We start from the raw sequence: 12,297 nt of genomic DNA, 5'->3' as shown, positions 1-12,297 counted from the left end.
ATAGGACCCCAGTGGAAAGGGCCGGAACAGTGGCAGGAAGGTGCACAGCACAAGAGCAAACGTCTAGGAGCACAAGTCACATGCTAGGCCCTCATCTAAGCCCTGTATAATCATCCTCCATCCCTGCCACTCCTACCCAAAAGTCCACTGTCCACCATGATCCAGTCTGGAGGAAACTGAGGCTCAGAGTGAGGAGCTTCCCAGAAGCAGAAGTGGTGGTCCTGGGGTGCAGGCCTGCCTCATGCCTGCTCCACGCCCTGTCACCCAACTGCTGGGTCTTACTGGAGAGCTGAGGAGACAGAGAGGGCCAGAGCTGGCTCAGGGTCAGCACGCTGAGAACCTCTCCATCTCCTGGCCACACCCCTTACTGGCCTCCTCCTTGGCTCCCTCTGCACACCAGGCACTTCCAAGCAGACCACAGGCTACTGAAGGGGCCCACACCAACCAGGGCCAAGCCAGAACAAGGGAACTGGCTAGAAGCCAGACTCCAGGGAAATGTTCTGGGGAAGACTGTCAAGAGGCAGGGCAGCCCAAGCCTAAGAGGCCAGGGTTCTGAGCCCCCCACCCCATCCCCGCCCCATGTACTGGCAGCATAGGGGTCACTTCAGGCAGCCTGGCCGTGAGAAGATGCCTGAGGGCGTGGGGTGCCTTATGTGCTGGGTGCCCCGGGCTGTGACACAGGGCAGCGAATTGGGCTGAGCCACCTCGGCTCACCAAAAAGGTAGTGGACTGCGGAAAGGTGAAGAGAGGACAAAGATGGCTGCCTGGGCCCCACTACCATGATCCAGCCAGAAAGGAGGAAATGGTGGACGGCGCCCAAGCGGTTATCTGGCTGTGTGATGTGGTACCCACTCTATCACCTGCCACCACACACCAAGCATTCTCCACACAGACTGTCATGTTTGGTCTCCAAGCCCTTCCTGTCCTCACCTTGCAGGCCAAGACACTGCTCCAGAGATGTCACTTTCCTGACCCAGGGCGGGTCAGACGCAAAGCAAGATGGAGCTGAGAGCCTGGAGGGGGACCTGCAAAGGACAGGGACAGATGGAGACCCACTGAGTTCTCCCAGGGAGCCTAAGGGAAGGTGTTTGCTGTCTCCTGGGGAGAGGCAGTGGGTAGCCTCCCCAGGCACTTCCCAGATCGCCCTTAGCTCCAGGGAATCTTTTAGAAACACCTGGAAGCCTCCTGTCCCTCCTCAATTCTATTTCCCGTCCCAAAGAACAAAGGGCCCAGGGCCCAGCCGCGTCCTTGACACACTAGTGAGCACGGGGAGAGGAAGAAGACCACTAATCCGGGGTGTCCCTCTCCGTCTCACCTCTGCTCCCCACAACACAGGCACCCCGGATAGACGCAGACATCTCAGACAGATCGACTTTCCAGACAAAGCAAACCTCCCAAGCCGGGGTCCCAGTGCTTTAGCAGGGGTGCGTAAGTGAGGGGAACGAAGAAGGTGGTGAGGCACCCCAGAGTCACCTGGTCCCTCCTCACCGGGAGGTGGACACCCTGACATTTTATGTTATCTTCTTCTGCACGTGCTTTTTGCTTTTTTTTTTTTCCTACTTTTTCTACAGCGAACATGTATTCTGTCTGAAGCTGAAGGAAAACAATAAATGTCATTTCACAAAGAACGAAGCTGTCCGCGGAGCGGGAACAAAGCCCATGGAGAAGCTGCAGAAGCAGTGAGAGAGGGAGAGGCGGGAGGCACACAGCCACACAGCCACACACACGCACACACACACCATCCTTCAGGCTCATAGCGCGAGCAGAGAGATTGAAATTCCAGAAATCTCTAAGGGAGAGAAAGGGGAGAGGAGCGAGGGGAGCCACGGAGGGACAGCCCGTCCCCCCATACTGCCCCCACCTTCACAACTCAGTAACCAGGCTACACGGGCCCAGTCCGCCCTCATGGCGGTGAGGGCTGCGGTGTTGGTTTGCTTTTCTTATTACAAAGGTAACAAAGCTTTTTGTACTCAGGGCCCACAATTCGGAAGAAAATTGTGTCCTACTTTTGGAATAGCAAAAGTCCTTCTGAGTGCCCCAGGGAGACCGGGAGGCAGCTACAGAGAGACAACACACATAAACACACACGTAAACACACACAGCGTAAGTGAAAAGGGCCACAGAGTCAGGGAGGCAGAAGCGAGACAGGTGGACACTGACCAAGGGACATACGGACACAAGCACTCCAGTGTCCTGCTGGGACTCCAGGGAGGTGGCTAAATTCAGTGAGGCGCGAATGAGTGAATGAAGAAGTGAATGAGGAGGGACCCAGGGCAGAGGCAGAAATGAGCAGGGAGGCAGTCTCAGTAACAGACCAGAGGGCCGGTGACGGAGGTGGAGAGGGACAGAGTCCCGACTGAGATAAAGCAGAGGGGCAGGCAGGCAGGCGGGGGCCGGACACACGCCCCCTTCCCACACACTGACAGCAGGTGCTGCGGCCCGTCCCTGGCCTTGGGAAAAGGGACGTCAGGAGACTCTTATTTTTCTCCCTCTATCTCCTACATGTTCAGCCATAAAAAAATAGATTCATTCCTTTCACATCAGGCAAAACCACGTGCCTGGAAAGAAAAAGAAAGAAAAATGGAACAAAGCAAAGTAAAGCTAGAGAGAATGGGGAAGGCGGGGGGGGGGGGGGGGGGGGGGCACGGGGAGCCACACACACACACATGCACACACACACACACGCACTCACGCACGCACACACAAATGTGTACACACTCATGCACAAGAGCACACAGGTGTGAGAGGAGACTTAGAGGGAAGCAAACCAACAAGACCTAGAGCTCCGAACCCCACAGAGGTAGCCCTCACTCCGAAGGGTGTTTTCACCAGGTTTGTGCCGGTTGAGGCTGCAGCCTGTTGCCTGGAGTTCAGGGTCAGCCGGGGTAGGAAGTCTGGTCTGAGCCAGGGCAGACAACGGTCCTCTGGAAGAGAGTCCCAGAGCCCAGGATGCGGAGACGTGGGAGGAAAGCAGGGAGGCAGGGGCAGAGGGAGCGCTGCTGGCCGGCCGGGGACTCAAACGGCAGGAGTGATAGAGGCTGGGAAGGGCATGGCAGGCGGGGAGCAGGGCGCCGCTCACCCACACCCACCCTAGCCACGAGGCCATGAGGCCACGAGGCAGCTGTGTTTTTACACATCCTAAGGCCGATGTGGTTGGAATGGAGCATTGCTGATCCACGCCAGAAAGGTGGTTCCCTGGGGAGGTCGGGGTGGCCTGACATGGAGCTGCAGAGTGGATTGGAAGCCACTTAGGGGCTTTCTGAGGGGTGGGAAGGAATGACTGGTACACACATCTGGCTCCAGATCCTATGTCCAGAGCTCAGGAGCAGGGGACAATGTACCCAGGAGTGAGTGAACCACAATGGGACCCAGGGCGGCAAGAAGACAGGGCTCTGAGACAGCTGCCTGGAGGAGCCTGGCAATCAAGGGCAGGCAGAGTGGGTGAGAGGAAACAATGGGCGCTCTTGTGTGTGCGCTCTCTCTCTCTCTCTCTCTCTCTCTCACACACACACACACACACACACACACACACACACACACACACACGAGCGGGATGAAGAGGAGAAGACAGAGCCGAGGGGGGGGGGCGGTGGATGAGTGAGGGAAGCATGAGGCATGAAGTAGCCAGACGTGGCACATCTGGAAAAAGTGAGCTGAGAGGAGACAGGCCAAGAGGAGAAGGAAGAGGGTGGGGGGCTGAGAGAGGGGGAGACTGAAGACAGAGAAAGGAAGCCCTGACAGCTCAGCCCGCACACGGAGGGCTTGGGGAGAGGAGTGGGGGGCATGCGGGGGGGGGGGGGGTGGAGAGCTGGGGACACGGTGCTGCCTGCACCCTCCCAAGTGACACCTTCTGGACACAGAACAGATCAAGGGGAAGGCACCGTCAACACACACACACACACACACACACATTCTCTCTCTCACACACACACACTCCTTCACACACACACACACACACACACACACACACACACACACACACACACACACACACACACACATTGAATGCAGGATGAAAGCCTGACTCCCAGAGCACAAAAAAAAAAAAAAAGAGGCCGTGGAGAAGCCCAGAGGGACTCCTGTCTTACCCAATCCTACCTTCTTTTTTTTTTTTTTTTTTTTTGGTTTTTTTTTTGAGACAGGGTTTCTCTGTGTAGCTTTGCGCCTTTCCTGGAACTCACTTGATAGCCCAGGCTGGCCTCGAACTCACAGAGATCCGCCTGGCTCTGCCTCCCGAGTGCTGGGATTAAAGGCGTGCGCCACCACCGCCCGGCTCAATCCTACCTTCTTAAAGAATGAACGTGACCCCCAGGGCTAGAGCAGAGAAGAAAGCAGTACAGTAAAAGGATCATATGGACAGACAGACAGACAGACAGACAGACAATCCTACTGAGAGAAGAGAGACCTAGTATGCTACAGCATCTCCTGTGCACACACACGGGCACACACATCTCTGCTGCACGCTCAAGGTGTCCAGAGCCATCCAGCTAACACTAAGACTCGGGGGAAGGGGATGGAGGAGTGATGGCCTGGGACACGTCTCTTTTCTACCTTTCTCACCCAGTGCCTTTCTCCACAATTGCTGGAGGAAAGCATCCTGGTACGGTCACACGTGTGCTAAGGGGTTCATGGGCACCCCGATGGACACCCTGATACCGCCCGCACACAGCAGGGGGGAGGCTGTTCTGGGCGCTCTTCCCTCAGGATACCGCAAAGGGAAGATGCTAACCACAAGAGATGCAGAGCACCAGAAACCATTCACAGGCTTGGGGAGGGGACTTTCAGCCAGATGGCAGCCTAAGGCACATCAGGCTGGACCCCGTGGCTGGGGAAGGTAGCAGCTATAAAGGCCCTGAGGGCAAGAAGGTGTGTGGCTGGCCATCTGGATGCTGGTGGCCATCCCATCCCAGCCGGCGACAAAGGGAGGCGAGGTGTGGAAAGTATGCCACCACCTGGCTAAGGCCTGAACTGCATCCATTCTGGAGCTTTAAGGGACAGGATGGCTGAAGCAGATCAAGGGTGTGTTGGAGGAGCTGATGTCTAGAGAGGGGATAGAGGGGTCAGGGCTAGGTGGCCAGCCAAGGGTAGCAGGGGACACTGGAAAAGAACAGCAGTGACACTAAGGGTGTACACCAGAGGCAGGCAACGGGGACGGAGACTTGTGAGCCACAGCCTCAGTGGGCCGTGGGCCGGAGCCAGCTGGCGTGACTGGATCATCGCAGCAAGAGGGGCCAGAGTGTGGCTCATAAAGATAGCAAAAGCCATGGGCCTTGGAGAGGCGTGAAGCAGGAAAGCCCAGGCTCCCCCAGGGGTGAGCCCATGCCTACGGGATGAGCCCTCAAATAGCAGTAAATAAAGAAGTCACTCTGCAGTCGCATGCTGAGATCCCATTCACACGGTGTGTCCGGGACAGATGTCCAACGGACAGTGCACAGACAATGTTTCCAGGGACAGGCTGGGGGCGGGGGGAGCTGGTGAGAGCCAGCGGCCTTACACGCTGGGAATGCTCTAAGGCTTTGAGTTGTTCACCTCCAGAGGCTAGTTTTAGGTGGGATGCGATTTTATCTCAATTTTGAAGTTTTTAATTTAAAAAGAAACAGCAGCACACTTTAGAATTCAACAAGCCGGGACAGAGGGCGGCACCATCAAACATGTGGAGGCCCCGAGGCTTGAACAAGTGGAGGCTCCGGGAGCTGGGGAACAGGTCCCTGAGGAGAAGGGTTCTGGAGGGACAGGCTGGAGGTGGAGAACCGGTGGAGGGTGGTGAGAAGCAACATTGCAAAGAGAGACTGATGTGGGAGACAAAGAATACACCCCAAAGGAACGCATAAGTGGGCAGCAGAGAAGCCCAGCAAAGAGGGTGCTGAGATCCGCGAGTACTCCAGGGAAGGCCTCTCTAAAGAGGAGGCACAGGAGCAGGGACCTGAGGGAGGCAACTGAGGGCAGGTAAACCTCTGACAACTGGTTCCAGCAGGGAGAATCGTATGCACGAAGGTAGGAGCAACTCATCGTATTTGAGGAAAGGATGGGCGGGGGAAGCACAGGGCTAGAGCTGTACTTCGGTTGTAGTTAGTACTGGGAATTTGATTCTGTGATGGGGTGCCCTAGAGACCTTAGGGAGAACATGTGGAGGAAAGAAGACAAGGCCACGAGGAGCCCCTGACCAGTTCCACCCCTGTGGGAGACTTGATGGGAGATTCAGGTGAACCCCAGATTCTCCCAACACTGACTCTCCAGCAGAGGCAACCGGAAGGGCAAAGTGAGGAGCTCTGGAGAGGAAGGAAGGGAGGGGAGGGGAGGAGGGAGAGAAGGATGGAGAGAGGGAGCTGCCAGAGCGGGAGCCTCAAGGCGAGGCGAGACCCCCCTCTCCACCAGGGCTCAGGATGACGCACACAAGCTGAGCCCACGCTGAGCCGTCTCAGCCAGGGCTGTGACGCACTTCGCCTGCGAGGCTGCCACGCACAGACATTGACGCGCAGACCCCAGCAAAGTCCCCAGGAGAGGGGCTTCGGGGAAGGAGGGGCGCAGGGAAAGAGTAGGCAGGGTAGGAGGGTGAAAAGGAAGGACACACAGCCACGCAGACAGGAGACACGGACACCCAAGTCACCACGTGCACTGGCAGAATGACCAGTGACCCACATACAGATGAGCAAACACGGCCAGCTGGACCTACACCCCAACACATGGAGTGCCAGACACATGCCCACTGACACACACACACGCACGCATGCACGCACGCACGCACGCAAGTCAGATGCATGGCTGACCCACAGAGAGACATTCCAACGCCCAGAGGTGACAGACTCCAGTCCTCTGTCTGGGGCAAGGGCTCACAGTACCTCCCTCGACAATAGATAGAGTTTGTGGGGAATCTGGGCAGCCACCAGACACACCTCAAGGATGGGGCGGAAGGGAAGGAAGGGAGGCAGAGAAGGTGAAGAGATTCAGATGAGGAGGACTATATGGAGCACATGCTGTGTCCCCCACCCCGCCCTGCCCAAGCCAAATGTCTACCTCCCTGGGCTGCCCGACAGAGACAAGGCAGCTGGTGAATACCCTGATTTGCCTGGTGAAGGAAGACCACAGGTAGCCCCTGTACCAAGTGACAGGTGGCAGGGAAGCCAGGCCCGGGAGGAGAGGCAGGGGTTATGGGGGACATAAGGGATGTGCCGGCCAAACCGGGGTTCTAAGTGGGTGGTGAAGGCTATAATAGGGGCCTCCAGATGGGACCGGCACAAAAGCGGGGTGGCTTAGAAGTGAATTTGGAATGCTGGGAGACCCGCACTGGGGCGACAGACACCAGGGTGGTTCCTACTGAGGGGGTGCTGAGCTCCCGAGTAGGGACAGGGGTGGTGGGCCCAGTGAGAGAGTAAGGAGGACCCCTTGGGAGTAGGGGAGGCTGGCCCAGTGTTTCTAGAGGTTGAGGACAATTACAAGAGGGTGGGGAGAAGGTGGAAGTCAGGCAAGCTCCTGAGAGCCGTGTGTCAAGGGGCGGCAGAAAGTCCTGTGGGTCGGGGCTAAGGAGAGCCAGGCATGAAGTCTTCCCAGAGCGGGGCAACATGGGGTTGAAGGTCCTTCTCGGGTAGGAAAGACAGACCACGGTAGGTATGTGGGTCCAAGGTCCTAACTCAAAAGCCGGGTACACCAGGGAGCATAGAGCTCGCCAAGGAGGGAGAAGGCAGGAAGGCTGGAGGCCAGAATCCTGGTCCACCTCTCAGAGACAGCAAGGGGAGGCAGGGACCAGGGGAGAAGTTGGGCCAGCCTCCCCTGAAAACGTCCAGCAGGAGTGTCCATGGAGGGAGGCAGAGATCAGGGGATCAGGGAAGCACAGAGGGAGGAAGATGGTGAGGAGCCCCCCCCCCACATGCACGCACGCACGCGCGCGCACACACACACACACACACACACACATGCACACAGCATGGAGGCAGAATTAAATGAAACTTGGGGAGGGAGCAGAAACCATACTTACAGAGCCATGTTAGAAAATGTGAGCTGAATGAATAAAGACAAAGGGGCTCCTGGGAGAGAAGCCACAGAGGACAAGCCAGCCATTGTGGTGCACTCCTGTAATCCCCGCACTCAGGAGGCAGAGGCAGTGGATCTCTGTGTAGATCCAGCCTAATCTACATAATGAGTTCCAGAACAGCCAGGGCTACATAGAGAGACCCTGCCTCAATAAAATAATAATAATAATAATATCCTCCGAGTTCCACATGGGGTGTGTGCTTGCACGCACATGCACACACACATACACACACACTCACACACTTCTAAATAACTAAGTGAATATTCTTTAAAACACCCTAACAGATTAAAATTCAAAACAAATGTCAGCAATACCGGGGGAATCAGGAAGAGTCACACATTCTGTGGTCTACAAGCTATTCCTCATTTTCGAAGTGAAAGAAGACAAGAGAGGGATGTGGGACATGTCCACGGGAAGAGGTGACAAGAGCAGGTCCCACGTGAAGGGTGGCCAGGTCACCCAGGCAAGGTCAGGACAACAGCAACACAAACAGTGAGCAGTGAGGCCACGGAGAAAGGGCAGAGCGAAGGGACAACCCCCGACCCCTCAGCCGGCAGCAAGGAGCTACCTGGAGAGGAGACGTCCACTAGTGGGGGGCCCGTGGGGTGGGGATGAAGCAAGGGCACAGGCCGGGGAGTGGAAGGAAGGGGCGGGCCTTGAGGGTTGGGGGCTGGGAAGTGAGTGGGCAGAGAGGCCTTGGATGCCTGGATCCCCACCGTGGGGAATGGAGTTGGAGGATAGATACTCAGAGGATAGACAGTTGTGGCACCCAAGAAAGGAGCCTGGAAATAATCAGCGAGGGCCAGTGAGATAGCTCGGCAGAGTTACCTGGTATGGAACCTGAAGACCTGAGTTCAGGCAGTTGGGACACACTAAGTACATAAATAAATGGGAAAAAAATTAAAATAACTCTTGGACAAACAGGAGGTGGGCAGGACAAAGGGATGGGCAGGTGGGCCTGGAACACATCTGCAGGGCACATGTAAACACTGGACAAAGCCGGGGAGAGCCCTCCCACCCCGCAAAGGGCCTGGGAGAGGCTTGGGGAGAGGCTGCAGGCTGAGCGAGGCAGGCTGCAGGAGAAAGCAGAGCTGAGCTGACCACAGCAGCTGCCGCTCACCCACACCCTCACGGGAGCTGATCAAAAGAAAATGTAAAGGGAATTACCCCAGAATGGGACAAAGGAGCAGGGAAAGTGGCAGGGATGACATGTTACCAGGCAGCTTACACACACACACACACACACACACACACACACACACACACACACACACCTCTGAATGCCGCGAGCGCACGCGCGCATGCACGCAGGGCCAGGCAGATTTCAGAAGTACCTTGGAGACAGACATGTTACCAGGCAGCTTACACACACACACACACACACACACACACACACACACACACACACCTCTGAATGCACGCAGAGCCAGGCAGATTTCAGAAGTACCTTGGAGACAGAAAAGACTAGGAGGGCTCAGAGTCTCAGGCTACAGCACGTGCACTTGAACGGATGGAGAACAAAGGGTGTGTGGACCGGCAAGCACGGGCCATCGAGATTGGCATGAAAGCCACAGGCCACAGATCGGGGCTGGCAGGAGCTTCAGGGACACCCAACGCCCCCCCACACACACACACACACACTCACTCACACTCACATGGCTAGCAGCAGCAACAGCTTTACAAGGAGTGCTTTCTGAAGAGCCATGGGAATGAAGAAAAACAAAACCTCCCCAACCAATGGCAGTGACCCCAAAGCCCAGGGAAGGCTGCACACTAGGAAGCCAGTAGTCTGACCCCACAGGCCACGCCTGAGGGGACTTGAATGAGGCTGGGGGGGGGGGCTGTTGAAAAGAGCGCCAGAAAGGCATGTGGGATGCTGGCGGACGCACACTTGGGACTATGCAATCACATTTCAATTGAAACTAATCAGTACCAGAGCAGGCGACACACAGAGCTCTAACCTGGGGCAGAGACACAGGAGAGACTGGGAAACAGACAGGGAGGACAGACAGCCACCGACCACCTCATGAGAACAGCAGTGAGGGCTGAATGCAGGGGCAAGATACGAATGCAGGGAACACGAAGCCGTTTCTGTCCAGCCGTGGAAGGGATCTCGGCATCACTCCTGCTGGATCCAGGGACAGGAGAGACCCGGGATCATACCACCAAGGCTGCACACATGCCTTGCTTTGTACGTCATACATGCAAAGTCCTATCACGGCCCCGCCACACGCACACTGTGTGTCACATGCCACACATTCCACGCCACGCACACCAAATATGTTATGTACCACACTACACCTCGTGTGCCACTGATGCCTCACTCCACACACCACAAATTCCCACCATACAAAATGCAACCACACCACACCTGTGCCACATTCCACATACAACTCGGGGGAGTCACACACCTGGACTGTGGGAGTTCGGGTGGTGCTGGGTAAGAAAGGGGGATTCAGACCCAAGGAAACGCGCACGCACACACATGAATACGAACACACACGTGCACAAGCTCACATGCACACACACACACACATGCAAACACACATCTACACACACACACACACACACACACACACATCATCAGGCTTTCACTTCCCTGGAGCCCTACCCTCCCATCCAGACAAGCTCAGGGCCTGTTGTCACTCCTGAAGCCTAGGGACTTTCTGCATCTGGCCTGTCTTCTCATTTAGACAGAAGGGGGTTGGTGGGCCCAGCTTATTCTCTAGCCCCCAAATTACAGTCGGGGCCGAGTCAGGGACTCCATACAAATCGTCAAGGAAACAAATGAATGGACCAGGAGGGAGAGAACGGAGGAGCCAGTGTTCTGAACATGCGGGATGGAGGGAGGCTGGAGACAGCTTTCAGGGTTTGCAGATTATAAAAACAGAGGGGAAGGGGGAAGGGTACGGAGGGAGGCCAGCACATCTGGAATAATCAGGATGGAGGAGGGAGACCTGGAAGGCGGCAGGAAATGGGTGAGTGAAGCCCCCCTACCCCGTATGGAGCACACACACAGGCACACACACATGCATGCACAGTCCCAGAGACTGGGCGACTCCCTGGAGGCAGGGAGAGGACGGAGGGAGGGATGAGGGCCTCTATCTGCCCCTCTCCCGCTCTCACGTGCAGCTGGGCAGGAACAGCTGCTCCACTGTTCGTGTTTTCAGAAGAACCATGGGAGTAAAAGGAAACCCCCCGCCCCCAGCAAGCCGATGGCAGTGACCCCGAAGCCAAAGCCGGAGCAAGGAGAGTGGGAAGGGAGGCAGAATCAAGGGACTGGGGAGGGGGAGGTTTGAAGAGCTTTGCAGAAACCCGGACCTGAAGGGTAGGAGACAGCATGGGGGCTGGGCCCACCCCTTACAGACCAGCAGACATCAAAGCCACAGTCATTTGGTGTGAAATGAATGAATGAATGAACGAAAGAGAAAGACAGATCCGCGAGGGTAAAAGACAGGGGTAGAGAAATTACAGAGCCAGAGAGATGTCGCCACACACATATAAACACACCACCCAGGGCAAACAAACAAAAGGGGGGGATGGGTGACACATGACCCTCACTCCCCAGACAGGGTTTCTCTGTGTAGCCCTGGCTGTCCTGGCACTTGCTCTGTAGACCAGGCTGGCCTCAAACTCCAGAGATCTGCAGAGTAGGAGCAATGGCCACAGAAAGGGCCCCAGGGTCTCCTGCTCTGAAGCAGGATAGTTAAGCAGGCCAAACCATGCCCCCCTCCACCTCTGCTGTCTGCATCTGTCCCTGTCTCTCACATGCAGAGGCCCTGTGAAAGCAAACTTTACATGGCCAGACTGTGGAACTAGAAACCAGAGAAGGAACTGGTGGGGAGTGGAGAGGCAAGGGACCACCGCCTCCCTCCCCTGCACAGATTTTGCCCCACGGGCTGGGTCTGGGGGCATCTCAGCCAGCCCCCCAGCACCTGGTCCAGTGGGTGGAGCTCTGTGAACCACCATGGCAGCCCCTGAAGGTCCCAGGGCTCAGAGAAAACTTGGTGCTCTGTGGCCGTGGACATGTTGTGAAGGTTGAATAGGAGCTAGAAAGAGGATAGAGATTTCCAGAGTAGGACCAGCCAGGCCCAGAGTATAAAGCTGGAAATGGACAGAGGACAACAGGGAGGAGAAACTGAGTCACAGTGGAAAGGGAAAGCTGGAGAGCATTGCGTGGAGGTGGATGTGAACTCACATCACCTATCGCAGCATGTCACATTCACCTAGATCACCCCTACTCACAGAGCACAGGGTGTGTGTGTGTG

This window comes from Peromyscus maniculatus, chromosome 4 (genome assembly GCF_049852395.1).
Source record: "Peromyscus maniculatus bairdii isolate BWxNUB_F1_BW_parent chromosome 4, HU_Pman_BW_mat_3.1, whole genome shotgun sequence".
Taxonomy (NCBI): Eukaryota; Metazoa; Chordata; class Mammalia; order Rodentia; family Cricetidae; genus Peromyscus; species Peromyscus maniculatus.
The sequence above is the reverse complement of the archived record's forward strand: the minus strand, read 5'-3'. Positions refer to the sequence as shown.